Source organism: Martes martes (genome assembly GCF_963455335.1).
Source record: "Martes martes genome assembly, chromosome: 1".
In the NCBI taxonomy this organism is placed as follows: Eukaryota; Metazoa; Chordata; class Mammalia; order Carnivora; family Mustelidae; genus Martes; species Martes martes.
In genome coordinates this window covers 102837133-102853625 of record NC_137888.1, presented here as the reverse complement: position 1 = coordinate 102853625, position 16493 = coordinate 102837133, and positions in this window count along the sequence as shown.

The window sequence follows — 16493 nt, the reverse complement described above, 5'->3', positions numbered from 1 at the left end:
TCAGTTTGTTTTGTGACATTAAGAGTCTCTTTTGGTTTGTCTCCCTCTAGATCCCATCTTGTTATCAGCTCACTTTTGAGCAGAAATTTCACAGACCAGAGAGAGTGGCATGATATATTCAAAATACTAAAACAAAAAAGGACCTACAAGAATAGTCTACCTGGTAAGGTTATAGTTCAGAACTGAAGGACAGATAGAGTTTCCCAGACTAACAAAAGTTAAAGGAGTTCATCACTATTAAAGCAGCCTTACAAGAAATGTTAAAGGAGCTTCATTAACTGAAAAAAAAAGGCTATAAGTAGAAGTAGAAAATTATGAACACAAAAAATTTCACTGGTAAAAACAAACATATAGTAAAGATAATGGCTAAATCACTTATAAAGCTAGTATTAAAGTTAAAAGACGAAAGTAGTAAAATCAATTATATCTACAAAAACTGCCAAGGGATACACAAAATAAAAACATGCAAAATATATTATATACAGAAAAAGTGAAGGAGAGCAAAAATGTTGTAAGAATGTATTCAAACTTAAGCAAACAGGGTGCCTGGGTGGCTCAGTGGGTTAAAGCCTCTGCCTTCGGCTCACGTCATGATCCCAGGGTCCTGAGATCAAGTCCCGCATCGGGCTTTCTGCTCAGCAGGGAGCCTGCTTCCCTTCCTCTCTCTCTGCCTGCCTCTCTGCCTATTTGTGATCTCTGTCCGTCAAATACATAAATAAAATCTTAAAAAAAAAGAAAAAAAAAACTTAAGCAAACAGTAAATTAATATAGACTTCCATGTAGTAGGATGTTACATATGAACCTCATGGTAACTACAAACCAAAAATCTACAGTAGATGTACAAAAAATAAGGAATAAGGAATCTTAGCATAACACTAAAGAAAGTCATCAAATCACAAAGGAAAAGACCAAGAAAAGAAGAAAGGAACAGAGAAGATTTAGAAACCAATCAGAAAATAATTAGCAAAATGGCAAAAAGTACATATAATAATTATTTAAATGTAAATGGGCTAAATGCTCCAATCAAAAGACACAGGGTGACTGAATGGGTAAAAAAAAACAAGACTCATATATGCTGCTCACAAGAGATTCACTTCAGACTTAAAGACACAAACAGTGGCCCCTGCCTTTGGCTCAGGTCATGATCTCAGGGTCCTGGGATCAAGCCCCACATTGGGCTCTCTGCTCAGCGGGGAGCCTGCTTCCTCCTCGCTCTCTCTCTCTGCCTGCCTCTCTGCCTACTTGTGATCTCTGTCTGTCAAATAAACAAATAAAAATCTTTAAAAAAAATCTACTATGAAAAATGATATACCAGCAAGTTGGATAACCTAGAATAAATGGATAAATTCCTAGAAACATACAATCTTCCAAAACGGAATCAGGAAGAAATAGAAAATCCAAACAGACCAATTATTAGGAATAAAATTGAATCAATAATAAAAATCTCTCAATAAACAAAAGTCCAGGACCAGAAAGCTTCACAGGCAAATAATACAAAACATTTAAAGAAGAACTAATACCTGTATTTCTCAAACTATTACAAAAAATAGAAGATGAAGAAATGCTTCCAAATTCATTGTACAAGGCCAGTATTACTCTGATACCAAAATCAGATAAAGATGCTACAAAAGAAATTACAGACCAATATCCTTGAAAAACACAGATGAAAAAACCCTCGGCAAAATATTAGCTAACCAAATTCAAAATACTTTAAAAGGATTAATTACCTATAATCAAGTGGGCTTTATTCCAGGAATGCAAGAATGGTTCAATATCCACAAATCAATCAACATGTTACAACATATCAACAAAATGAAGGATAAAAATCATATGTTCATCTCAATAGATGCAGAAAAAGTATTTGATAAAAATTAAAAACCTGTCAGGATAATAACTCTCAACAGGTATAGAGGGAACATGCCTCAACATAATAAAGGCTATATATGACAAACTAATATACTCAATGATGAAAAGATGAAAGCTTTTCCTCTAAGAGTAGGAACAAGACAAAGATAGCCACTCTTACCACTCCTATTCAAAATAGTACTTTAAGTCCCACCCATAGTAATCAGACAAGAAATAGAAAAAAAAGTATCCAAATTGGTAAGAAAGAAGCAGCACTGTCACCACTTGCAGATGACCTACCTGATACTATATAAAGACAACCCTAAAGACTCCACCAAAAAACTATTAGAACAAATGAATTCAGTAAAGTTGCAGGATACAATATTAATATCCAGAAATCTGTTATGTTTTTACACACTAAGAATGAACTAGCAGAGAGAGAAATTAAGAAAACAATTCATCAAAAAGCATAAAACATGTGGGAATAAACTTAACCAAGAAAGTTAAAGACATGTACTGTGAAAACTATACAACACTGATGAAAGAATTTGAAGATGACACAAAAAGATGGAAAGATATACCATGCTCATGGATTGGAAGAATTACTATCATTAAAATGTCCATAAAACCCAAGGAAATCTACAGATTCAATGAAATCCCTATCAAAATACCAATATTCCTTTTCACAAAACTAGAAGAAATAATCATAAAATTTATATGGAACCACAAAAGAACCCAAATAGCCAAGCAGTCTTGAAGAAGAATGAAGCCAGAGGTACTGAAATCGCAGATTCCAAATCATACTACAAAGCTATACTGACCAAAACAGTATGTATGGTAATTGCACAAAAATAAATATATAAGTTAATGGAACAGAGAGCCCAGAAATAAACTTATATTTATATGGTCAATTAATCTACAGCAAAGGAGACAAGAATATAAAATGAGGAGAAAACAGTTTCTTCAAAACATGCTGTTGGGAAAAACTTGACAGCTAAATGCAAAAGAATGAAACTGGACCATTTTCTAATACCACATACAAAAACAAAGTCTAAATGGATTAAAGAGGGGCACATGGGTAGCTCGGTTGGTTAAGCAACTGGCTCTTGATTTCGACTCATGTCATGATCTCACAGTCCTAGGATTCAGACCTGTGTTAGGCTCCCTGCTCAGTGGGGAATCTGCTTGAGGATTCTCTCTCCCTCTTCCTTTGCCCCTCCCCATGCTCATGTGGGCACGTGAACATGTGTGCATGCACGCGCGCTCTCTCTCTCTCTCGCTCTCTCTCTCTCTAATAAATCAATAAATCCTTTTAAAAAATGAGTTAAAGACCTAAATATGAGACCTGAAACCATAAAACATAGGTATCCTGAAACCAATATATTACATTATGTGTTAACTATAATTTTTAAATAAAAATTTGAAAAGAGAAACAAAGGCAAACTCTTGGACATTGGCCTTAGAAATATATTCCTGGATCAGTCTCCTCAGGCAAGGGAAACAAAAACAACATATAAATAATCGGAAGACTACCTCAAACTAAAAAGCTTTTGCACAGTGAACGAAACCATCAACAAGATAAAAGGCAGGCTACTGGATGTAAGAAGATATTTGCAAATGATACATCTGATAAGAGTTAATATCCAAGGTATATGAAGAACTCTTACAATGCAATAGCAAACAATTGATTAAAAATGGGCAGAGGATCTGAATAGACATTTTTCCAAAGAAGATGTGTAGATGGGCAACAGATACATGAGAAGATGCTCAACATCACTAATCAGAGAAATGCAAATCAAAACCACAATTATATATCTACCTCACACCAGTCAGAATTGCCAATATCAAAAAGATAAGAAATAACAAATGTTGGTCAGGATGTAGAGAAAAAGGAACCTTTGTGCACTGTTGGTGGGAATGTAAACTTGTGCAGATGCTCTGGAAAATGGCATGGAGGTTTCTCAAAAATATAAAACTAGAAATACCATATGACCCAATAATTCTACTTCTGGGTATTTACCTGAAGAATACAAAAACACTAACTTGAAAAGATACATGCACTCCTGCATTTATTGTAGCATTATTTACAATAGCCAAGATATGGAAGCAACATATGCGTGCATCAATACCTGAATGGATAAAGAAGATGTGGTGTATATACACAATAGGATATTACTCAGCCATAAAAAGAATGAAAGCTTGCCATTTATATGGATGGGTCTAGAGGATTATGGCTAAATGAAATAAGATAAAGACAAATACCATATGATTTCACTTATATGTGGAACCTACAAAAACAAACACATGAACAAACAAAAAACAGAAGCATACTTATAAATACAGAGAACAAACTGGTGATGCCAGAGGGGAAGAGGGTAGGGGGATAGGAAAAATAGGTGAAGGGGATTAAGAGGTACAAACTTTCAGTTTTAAAGTAAGTAAGTCATGGGGATGAAAAGTAAAGCATAGGGAATATATCAAAAGACTAATAACTTTGTATGGTGACAGATGGTAACTACATTTTTTGTGGTAAGCACTGCATAATGTATATAATGTTGAACTGTTAGTAGTTAACTGTTAGTTAGTAGCTGTACTACTGAAACTAATATGTCAACTATATTTCAATTAAAAACTTATAAGATTCTATAAAGAACAATAAAAAAGTCTTTTTAAATTTCTATTTTGCCTGATATTACCACCCCTATGTTTGCATTTTCCAGGGGGTTTTTTGGTCCATTTTATTGGACCCTTTCCTTATCTTTTTCAATAATAGCGTGAATAGTGTGATTTTGAGACCCAATCTGAAAATATTTGTTGTTTAATGGTGGAGTTTATCCCAGACTTATTGTAATAACTGGCAAATTAGGTCTAGCTTCCATCACCTTTGTATTTTTTATGTTTCTTTTATATAGCTTTACAACATTGCTCAGATTTTGTTGAAATGATCTTTATATTTAGATTATTATTATCACTTTTTATATTTGTGTCACATTTCTAAACCATATTAATAATGAAATCATTCCATTTGCTCATATATTAATTGGTCATTAACTGTATCACATAGGTAGAGTGAATTTTGTGTTAAACAAAGCAGACATGGCCCTTGCTTTTAGGGAATTTTTCTTCTTAGAAGGTGAAAAGCAGCCATAGACAAATATTCAGGAAAAGGTTTAGCCAGCAGTAATTACCACATAGGGAGGCAAAAAAGGGTATCTACTTTAAATTGGGAAGGCAGGCAGTTCACTCGAAGGAGCTGAAACCCATTTGATGAGAAAGAGTCAGTAACGTAAAGATCCAAAAATGGTCCTCCTGATACTGGGGAGAGGAAAGAAAGCCCTAGTGTAAACACGTGAGGTAGGGAAGAGTTGGTGAGCTTTAAAAATGGAAAGAAGCTGGAGTATATTAGGTGAGAAAGGGATAAAAAGTGACAGTTATCAGATAGATAGGATTTCATAAATCACAGTAAGGAGTGTGGATTTTAAATGCAGTGCAAAGCCACTGGAGAGTTTTGAACTGTGGATTTTGTTTCTGTTTCTGTTTCTGTTTTTGTTTTTGTTGTGGGACAAGAGAAGCATGATCTGATTTTCTATTGTAAAATGTCCCTCTGCTACTGTATAGGAATCTATTCTAGAAGAAACAAGAGCATCCCCTGGTCAGGTCATGGAGATGGAAAGAGGTCACCAGATTTGGGGCATGTTTTGGTTGCTGAGGACTACATTAGGGGTAGAGGAGTGTAAGGGCTAGAGCAGAATTAAATAGAATATTTAGATTTTTATTTTCAGCAATTGGGTAGATGGTGGTGGTGTTTATTTAAATATAAATGCCTGGAAGAGGGGCAGTTTGAGAGGTGGTGGAAGAATTAAGAGTTTTGTTTTGACTAATTTAAAATGCCCATTAGTTGTCCATGGGTGATGTCTAGTAGTCATTTGGGTTTACAAGTTTAGAATCCTGGGGGAAATTCAAAGCAGCAATTGAGATAGGGTGCATTGTGTATAATTGAAGAGAGAGGTTACCTAGGAAACCCTGGTGCACTCCAATAGCAGGAAGTTATGCAATTCTATATGCAGGATACAATATAAACTCCTAATTTCTGGTCTATTAGTCAATCTTTTCTACCTTTCTAGGACTGAAACAGTTTTTTAACTCTTAATTTATATTTCTTTGTTTATTTCAAAGGGAATTTAGAAAGGAGCATTAAATACTTATGTTCAAATAATCAGAAGTGTAGAACTGTTAATTGTTCAGACTTTAAGGAAGTCATCTGAATGACTACTATCCATACAATAATCATACTAAATTGAATGTTTCTTGAAGGAATGTGTTCTTCATCCATTATCCACAAAAGTGCCTCACAGGGGCTTTGCATCTAAGAAGAGGTTCAAGGTAACTCTGTCGAATATGTGAATGAAGGGCTCAGTGCATAAACCTTCAACCTTCTTGTGTCAAGTTCTTCTAGTTAAATCCTTCCACAGAACATCCAAAGACAAAAAGGTTTTTAGAGCATAGTGATAATCATTTTCACCAACTACTAGTTGAGTGACCATGAGCTAATTATTTCTCTTCTTTAGTGACACAGTAATAATGGTTTAATACTACAACTAATATTAGTAATATTTAACACACTAGTAATAAAAATAATAGGAGCAGCAATGACCATCTTTCTGCTTTTATGTAAAGCTTGAATGCAACATCTGTAAAGCATTTAGCATAGTGCCTGGCATAAGTAGGAATTAATAGTGATTCCCAGAGCTCCGTTCTGAGCCCCAGTTCTTCTGTAAGAAAACTTGAGGCCCCAGGTAACTAGAGAGAGTAAGCTGAGGAGAGGGCAGGTGATGTGGTCAAAGAGGGAGCAGGGCCCAGATTACATGGCACCCTGTAAGCCAGAGTCAGGAATGTGGATTTTACTCAGTGAGAGAAGAAGTCATTAGAGAGTTTTGAGCAGAGAAGTGAAATAATTTGGTTTATAGTCAGAAACAGTTTATTTTATTTTATTTAAATTCAATTAACCAACATATAGTACATCATTATTTTCAGATGTAGAGCTCAGTAATTCATCAGTTGCATATAACACCCAGTGCTCGTCACATCGCCTGCCGTCCTTAATGCCCATCACCCAATTACCCTATCCCCCCACCCACCTCCCCTCCAGCAACCTTACTTTCTTTCCCATAGTTAAGAGTCTCTCATGGTTTTTCTCCCTCTCTGATTTCTTCCCATTCAGTTTTCTCTCCCTTCCCCCATGATCCTCTGCACTGCTTTTTTTTTTTTTTTAAGATTTTATTTATTTGAAAGACAGAAACACAGCGAGAGAGGGAACGGGAGAAGGAGAAGCAGGCCTCCTGCTGAGCAGGCAGCCTGATGTAGGGCTTGAACCCAGGACCCTGGGATCATGACCTGAGCTGAGGGCAGACAACTGAGCCACCCAGGCTCCCCCTCTGCACTATTTTTTATATTCTACACATGAGTGAAACCAAATAATTGTCTTTCTCTGACTGACTTATTTCGCTTAGCATAATACCCTCCAGTTCTATCCACATCAATGTATATGGTAAGTTTTCATCCTTTCTGATGGCTGAGTAATATTCCATTGTGAATATCTATCCATCTATCTATATCTATCTATATATGTACATAGATATCTATATATGTATATATCATATATCTATATATGTATAGATATCTATGTACATATATAGATAGATATAGATAGATAGACAGATAGATAGATATGTCAATGGACATCTGGGTTCCTTCCACAGTTTAGCTATAGTGGACTTTGCTTCTGTAAACACTGGGGTGCAGATGTCCTTCGGGTCACTACATTTGTAACTTTGTGGTAAATACCTAGTAGTGCAATTGCTGGGTCATAGGGTAGCTTTATTTTTAACTTCTTGAGGAACATCTGTACTATTTTCCAGAGTGGCTGCACCAGCTTGCATTCTCACCAACAGTGTAAGAGGGTTCCCCTTTCTCTGTATCCTCACTAACATTTGTTGTTTCCTGAGTTGTTAATTTCAGTTATTCTGACTGGTACTAAGTGGTATCTCATTGTGGTTTATTTATGTTTATAGTCATAGCTTATAGAACAGTGTTCAACACAGGTAGATGTTTAATAGACATATCGAAATATCTGTAGGAAAGTGAAATGTTAATTGATGCCAGCTTCATTTCTTCTGATGTTCTTGGCCATTTTTCATGGAAATTTCAATGCTGAAAGACTAAATGTGGTGTTAATAAGGTATTTTCTTTACCACTCCTTGAGAGTGTATCTACTCCTTCTCTACTACTACACCAAACACAAAATACACTATTTAGAGTTTAAAATTTCTACCAATGTACTATTTCCCAATAGAAATGACTATCTTTTAGATAATTATCATTATTTTGGCATCACCTAATTTGTTCATTAGCAAAACCTTTCCTCATTAAATTTTCCTCAAAGTTCTGAACATTTCTTAGTGAACATCATCCTTTGGGATAAAATAAGGGAAAAGAGAACATCCACAAATTCATTTTGGTGTCACTGAGGCTCACATGGGAAGTAATTATCCATCATTTACCATATTCTTAAAACTCCACCTGGAAAACTACATGCAATTTTTGGCTATTGTGGGGTGTATGTGTATACACACACACACACACACACACACACATACATACACACTTATACATACACGCAGAGAGACAGAGATTGCTAATTTGGAAAGAATACAAAGGGTAGTAATAGTGACAAAAGTCTTGGAAAACATATCATTAAAAAGACTAAGGGAATGGAGCGTCAACTGCCAAGAGATCAGATAACTGATGGAAGCAGAGAGGATTTTAAAATACCATGTGGGAAGGAAATCTCTTAAAAGGAAATGGGAATTATTTTTTCTCAGTCTAGACATTTACATCAATAATATTAAAAGGACAATTAAATTATGAATCATGCAAAACACATTATGCCCAATATATGCAATCAGAAAATGTGGCACAAATGGGAAAAATGGTAAGATAACACTGGAGGACTCAGGATGTTGCCATGGTCTTTCTAAATATCTCAGGCAATGGCTCCTGAAACCAAGAGAAATCTTTCAAATCTAAATGCTAAGCAGGTGCTGCACTGCTGCACACAAATTGGCACTAATGGACAGAATGCCAATCCATTTATTTAAAAAACTATGGTTATCCTTCTATGCTCAAATACAGGAGAAAGAAGAACAAACACAAGAAGACTCGATTTTTACCCACTTAAGGGCTGTTGTTTGGGGGATGGAGAGAGAATCTATACAAAAATACCAAATAAAAGTTACAGAAGTTGGAGGAGGGAGGACTTGCTGAATATGGAAGAAACCAATCTCAAGGTTCTGAATTTGAATCCTAGTTACAGTATTGCTTAAAGCAGTCACCCAGGGGTCTGACCAGGACAACTGAGCAGCCAGCTGGAATCACCTCTTTAAAATCTTACCCCAGTATATATGATCAATGCAAGATTCTACTTGTCCTATGGGTATGTCTTCAATACCCCTAACATTTGAATGAATAGTAAACATGTAGTCAACCATCTTGCTGTAAAATATTAGGATGGCTGTATGCCTTTACCTCTTAGTCTTTTGTCTTGGTAGTTTAGTGTTAAGAAGCTGGTGGTTTAGGGGCGACTGGGTGACTTAGTCAATTAAGCATCTGCCTTTGGCTCAAGTCATGATCCAAGGGAATTGAGCCCCACAATGAGCTCCTTGCTCGGCGGGTAGTCTGCTTCTCCCTTCTGCCTCTGCTCCTCACCCCCCTCATGCTCTCTCTCTTCTTCTTTCTCATTCACTCTCTCTCTCAAATAAATAAATAAAATCTTTAAAAAAAAAAAAAAAAGGAGAAGAAGCTGGTGGTTTAGTGGGAACAAAGCTGATCTCCAGATTTACCAGCCAAGCCTTCAGCTTCTTCTTCCAACTCTGTATTCTCCTGCCATCATAGTCTTTCATGATATCCCCCAAACTCTATTCTAACTGCCTGGGGATATTCACTGTTCTCCAAGCATGCCCTCATCCTCATTCTATGCCACTGACAATGGCATCTCTACCCACACATGCTCCTGTCCTCCCCAATTTCTTTATGTCCTAGCCATCTATAAAAGCCTTGCTGAGATCCTACTTCTTCTATGAGTCACCTAATCTCACCTTCCCCTATTCTTCCCTGGTCATATTTTTATACCTTAAACCTGGACTGTAATGTTTATTTTTATTCCCTGCCCACTAGCTTGTAAATTCTTAGAACTCAATTACTTTATTCCCTGTTATATTTTTTACACTGCCTAACAACATGCCTAGAACAAAGTAGTTATCTGATAAATGTCATCAGATTACATTAGTGATGAGAGGAGACTGTCATTAATTAGGAAATGGCAACAAGTGAAAAAATACGCCCAGTTAGAAGAGCCTCCTAAGACTACAGTATAATTTTCTAATGTTATGTTGTTTGGGGAGTATAGAAAGTAATGCATGTGTATTTTATAAATTGAAAAAGGAAAGTTTTGAGAAAAGGAAAATATACCACTACTACTATACTATTTAAAGACAACTACTGATAACATTCTAGTTTGTAAATTTCCTCCTAGTTTTTTTATAGGATTTTATGTAGTTATTATTATACTCTGTCCATGTATCTGTTTTCTTGCAAAGGCTATTAGAAGCTTTTCATGAGTACTTTTAGTTATAGTATCTAATATTATTGTTAAACCATATTTTACTTAATCATTTTCCACTTGTTGGACATTAAGATAGTTCTCAATTTTTTTTTTCCAATTAAAAAGATTCAGAGCTGAATACCTCTGAGCAAAAAGAGTTGCCTACCCATCTTTTTAGAAAGTAGTGTTTAAGGGGCACTTAAACTAGTTTTGCTATAAATAATCTAGTTTGGTCTTTTAATGAATACCAGTATTTTTTGTTTTCCTCAGCCCTGCTGAGATAATTTCCTGTCTGTTGAATCTCTGCTGCCCTGTTGACATCACTTATATTCCTGGCATTTTATCCTGTCCAGGTCATTTACTCAATCCCTCTCTCTGGCTGCTTGGATACATTCTGACAGATGCTTTCTAATGAAGCTGGACATATTCCACATTCTCTAGTCACTACCTTTTAATTGATGGGATTTGTGGAAGACTTGTCAAATGGTTCAGTCTTAGTTACTATAAAATTTAAAAATAGTTTTACTTATTTAAAAACCTTATCTTTTCAAAGTTTGGAACATTGAAGCAATTCCACATGCCTTATCTTATGCATTGTTATAAAAAATAACAAGCAAATAGTATTAGCATTTTACAGATAAGAAATCTGAGGTTCTTAGAAGCCAAGAAAAAACTGAATTGTTTTCTCATTGCTGTTTTAACAAGTTACCATAAACCTAGCTTCTTAGCACAAATTTATTATATTATAATTCTGGAGGTCTTGGTGGGCTAAAACCAAGGTGTGGTAAGACTATATTTCTTTCTGGAGGCTCAGAGAAGAATCTGTTTCCCTGTCTTTTCCAGCTTCTAAACGCTGCCCGCATTGCTTGGGTTTTGGCCTCTTCCTTGACCTTCAAAGCCAGAAATAGCAGGCTGAGTCTTTTTCATACCACATCACTCTGACACTGGCTCTCCTGATTTCTCTTTCTCAGTTAGAATGACATTTATCATTACTTTGGGCTTGCTAAGACAATACAGGGTGAATTCCTTTTTAGATCCTTAACCTAATCACATCTGCAAGGGTATTTTTTTCAATTTTTTTTTTTTGTTTTTTGCTGTGCCATATTTACAGGTTTGGGGATTTGACTGTAGACATCTTTGGGGGGCAATTATTCTGGCCAACAAAACTACTCACAATAGAAATAAAAGCCACAGAAGTAATGTGATGTTATTATATCACATTAAGCAAAGTGATTGAGATCCCTATAATTTAATGACCATAAAAGCTACAATGCATATACCTGCTTAGAAAAATCATTCTTATGTAAGTGTGTATTTGTGATACAAGCGTAGGCTTCACTTGCCATATATTAATTTATTTGCCCAAGTTGAAATTTATATTTATTCAATTTGGATAACTGCTTTTCCTATTGTATGGTAAATCTGAAACTGCTGTGTCTCTAAATGTACCCAATAAAGCATTTTTAAAAATTACATCCTAATTGTAAAAACATGCTTACTGCTTACACATTGGTGTGGATTAATTAGTGTAATTAGTCTTGTGTATATAACCATTGCCCAAAATGTCCCCGACAGCTAAAAAGCAACCAGCCACATAACGTCTTGTGGACAGCTTTGTATGTAAGGGCCAGGCAACTGGTGATTTACTCTTTTTGCATGGCTGTCAGAAAAACAACCACAAATCTGGCACTTCAGATTTCACATTCTGAAAATAAACACAAACTATAATGCATTTCTTTTTTTTTTTTAAGATTTTATTTATTTATTTGACCGAGATCACAAGTAGGCAGAGAGGCAGGCAGAGAGAGGGGGAAACAGGCTCCCCGCCAAGCAGAGAGCCCGATGCAGGGCTCAAGCCCAGGACCCTGAGATCACGACCTGGACCGAAGGCAGAGGCTCAACTCATTGAGCCACCCAGGTATCCCTATAATATATTTCTACATTAACTTAGCTTTCACCTGTGAATTTGCTTTATTGGGTATTTGGATAAATACGGAGTTACTTTTTTTTTTTTTTAAAGATTTTATTTATTTATTTGACAGACAGAGATCACGAGTAGGCAGAGAGGCAGGCAGAGAGAGAGGAAGGGAAGCAGGCTCCTCGCTGAGCAGGGAGCCAGACATGGGGCTTGATCCCAGGACCCTGGGATCATGACCCGAGCCGAAGGCAGAGGCCCTAACCCACTGAGCCACCCAGGCGCCCCCCCCCCCTTTTTTTTTTAAGATTTTATTTACTTATTTGACACAGAGAGAGAGAGTCACAAGTAGATAGAGAGGCAGGCAGAGAGAGAGGAGGAAGCAGGCTCACCGCTGAGCAGAGAGCCCAAGGCGGGGCTCAATCCCAAGAGCTGGGATCATGACCTGAGCCTAAGGCAGAGGCTTAACCCACTGAGCCACCCAGGTGTCCCAATATGGAGTTACTTCTTATCCAGAGTGAACACTGCTATGGCTAAATGTTGCATGAAAAGCATTTCAAAGCTTGTTGTGTATCAAAGTCTCTCACTCTGGGCATTTTTAAATTGTCTGTTCTTTTTTTTTATGTGAATTCTTGGAAATGTAGTAGAACAGGGGTCACTCAGTGAGGGCCCCACAAAGTAGGCGATTACAGTTGCTATATAATTTCACCTTGAAGGTTCACACCACCCAGCTCACAGTTTCTGGGAAAGCCAAAAGTAAGCAAGCATGATGGATAAAGCCTTCAATAAAGGGACATGAATGATAATTATCAATAATAATAATTATTCATATTAAATCTTTTGATTTAAGTGTTTCAATATACCAAACTTTGATAAAAAGCCTTTTCCTATAAGGGCCCTTATATTTTCCTTTAAAAAATAATGTCCATTAAAACTAACTTAAGACTGGGCACCTGGGTGGCTCAGTGGGTTAAGCCTCTGCCTTCGGCTCAGGTCATGATCTCAGGGTCCTGGGATCCAGTCCCACATCGGGCTCTCTGCTCGGCGGGGAGCCTGCTTCCTCCTCTCTCTCTCTCTCTGCCTGCCTCTCTGCCTACTTGTGATCTCTCTCTGTCAAATAAAAAAAACAAAAACAAAAACAAAAAACTAACTTAAGACTCACATAATCATTGTTGTATTTATGACTTATGTCAAATCCTTACCAAAAGGCACAATCAAGTCATAAATAATAGAATATTTACAGTTTTTCCTTTAAAAAGTTTTGGAGATAAATTCTCTTTAGGAAGTTCTTTCAATGAACATAGAGAACTTTGGTTGTTCTAAAAACTCTTTACAATTGAATAACTAAAACTAAAAAAATTTTTTTTTTTTACTTAATGGAATATCAGAGGAGAATTATTATTGAACGTATACATACCTGGTTTAAAGACTATATAGTAATAGAGAGATGTACATGCTACTAAATACGATATTTTGGTATTTGGAACAGGTGGACCTTTAAAAAAAGGTTCCTAATTATTCCTATACTGTTGAAATTATTTTAATTTTGCATCTCAGCAGATATATTTGTATGCTAGAAACAGGTGTTCATCAAAAGATGGTGATAAAGAGACACTGCAGTCGGGGCTTGGAGCCTAGCCCGCATGGTGTGATGACAGATAAATTAGAAAAATCCTGCTAAACATCTCTACACTTCAGAAGGAGATTACACCTTTTTAAAAAGGCAAAACATGTGGTTCAATTACTTATTGTCTTGGCATGTGGTTATGATGAAAGACGGAGTCTTAAACATCAATAGAGCTAAACTAACATCCCAGATGGGCTTCGGGAGAAGGGACTCCTGCAGCAATCCACCTGCACAAAAAGCAACTGGGAGAAAAATTAAAGAAATGCTTTCCTTCCCCTCCCCTATTTAATTTGTTTCTTTAATATTAAATATCCATTTAATGAATAACATAAGCTATGCAGAAAAAAATAAGAGCAAATAACTTTTATTTCAGTGTATTTTCTGGGTTATCCCGCAGGAAATGAGGCAAGTTTTCTGGCTCTCTGCAGAATGCTGTGCAGGTCTCACATGAGTCCTGAGGGTTATGAAAGGTAATCACTAAGCCTAGAGGAGTAAAGGCAAGTAGGTCTGCATGATGCATAGGGCTAAACAGACAACATGCTGTGTGACCATAGGTAAATCAGAGAACCTCTCTGGGGCTCATGTTCTACACTTGCAAATTGCAGAATTATGGTTCCTTTTGGTCTTGTGCTGAAACAATCTGGATATAATCTTCACTTCAGTCATAATATATACAAAGTAAATGCCACTAGGGGACATACAACACAGAGAGAAACTCACTGGGAATGAGGATTTCTCCACAAACAATTTCTACATTCAGAAATAACTAGAGGATCCCAACAGTTCTTCATATGCATAATACTATGACATAAAACTGTCAAAAATTAGTAGTAGGGTACAGGGCTGAGGGAAGGGAAATAGGAAGGATCAAGAGGGAAATTATAATCTACTAATCACGTATTATACTAATTTCACATTGAATCCAACCAACAGCTCTGCAAATGAAATTGGTATTACTTATCCATCATATAAGAAGATAAAATAATGATTGCTAACATCTGTTGAGCTGGAATCATGGTAAGTACTTCTCTCTATATTAGTTCATTTAAAATTTATAGGAAGCCTTTTAAGTAGGTTGAGAAATAATACTATTTCTTCACCATTGTAGTCCCCCCAAATACCAAAATAATTTTTTTCTTTTGAGCAAGCCTTGATCATGTGTTCTGGACCGTGTCAAGTGCTTTCCCAAAGTTTATTTACTCTAACTCTAACCCTATGAACCAGCTGGTCTTGCTGTCTCTATTTAACAAATGAAGAAACTGAGGCTTCGAGAGGTGGAATAATTTACCCAGGGCCAGTTAGAGCTGAGAAGACACTGTTAAGATCTTATAATCACTGCTGTCATTAAAGGCTCAAAAAGGTTAACTAATGTAAGGTCACAGCATTAAAGAGTAATCAACAGAGGTGGGTTTAAACCCCAGTTTGTCTGATTCCCAAGATCTCCTTTTTCAACTTTTCTGACCAGTGGCAGGACTGAATAGCATCCTGCCATTTTTGAAAAATATATTTGGTGCTTACTAATATTCAATACACTGTACCAGGCCTGATAAGAGGTATACAAATGTAGGCATCATTCTCCCCAACCCCATGAGATTTACTAGTACCTTGGGGGAAATCTAGACATACACTTATGAAACACTTCAAAAAAACAGTAAGGGGGCACCTGGGTGGCTCAGTGGGTTAAGCCTCTGCCTTCGGCTCAGGTCATGATCTCAGGGTCCTGGGATCAAGTCCCTCATCGGGCTCTCTGCTCAGTGGGGAGCCTGCTTCCCCACCCCCCGCCGCCCTGCCTGCTTCTCTGCCTACTTGTGATCTCTCTGTCAAATAAAAAATTAAATCTTAAAAAAAAAACAAAACAAAACAGTAAGAATGTAGGGCTAAGAGCCAAAAGAGTCAGTAGATGCAATAGGGCTGAAGAACACAACTCATTTTTTGGTGGGACAGTACAGACAAAAAATGAGGGGGTGTGAGGATGGGCGAGATTTTTGGAGGCTGGAATGGAAGAAAAACAAGATGACCATTTGGCCAGACTGGTCCTGGAAGCTCCCTAGAGGCAAAGTCTGGAAATAGTAAATTAAAGTAGTAAGGACATTTTCTAACATGGAAGAGTTGGAGGTATAGTTGGAAAGGTATGCTAGGACAAGACTGCAGACTCTGAATGCAAAAGCTGACTTACCAACATTTGAGACTTGTAAGCAGCAAGGTGATATAATTTACCTCAGATGGTAAAGGCTACACCACAGTCATCCCACCTCAGTGAAATGCATCTTGAGGAAAGAAAAGAATGTTTTCTCCTTGGTATAAAGATTGATAATAGGGGAAGTCCTGACCCAGTTTTTTAGATTTATTTTTTGTCATTCTAAATAAAATGAATGTGCATCACAGAAAAAAAAATTAGAAAATGCAGTATAAAGAGAGGAAAGGACACCCATAATCCTACCATTTAG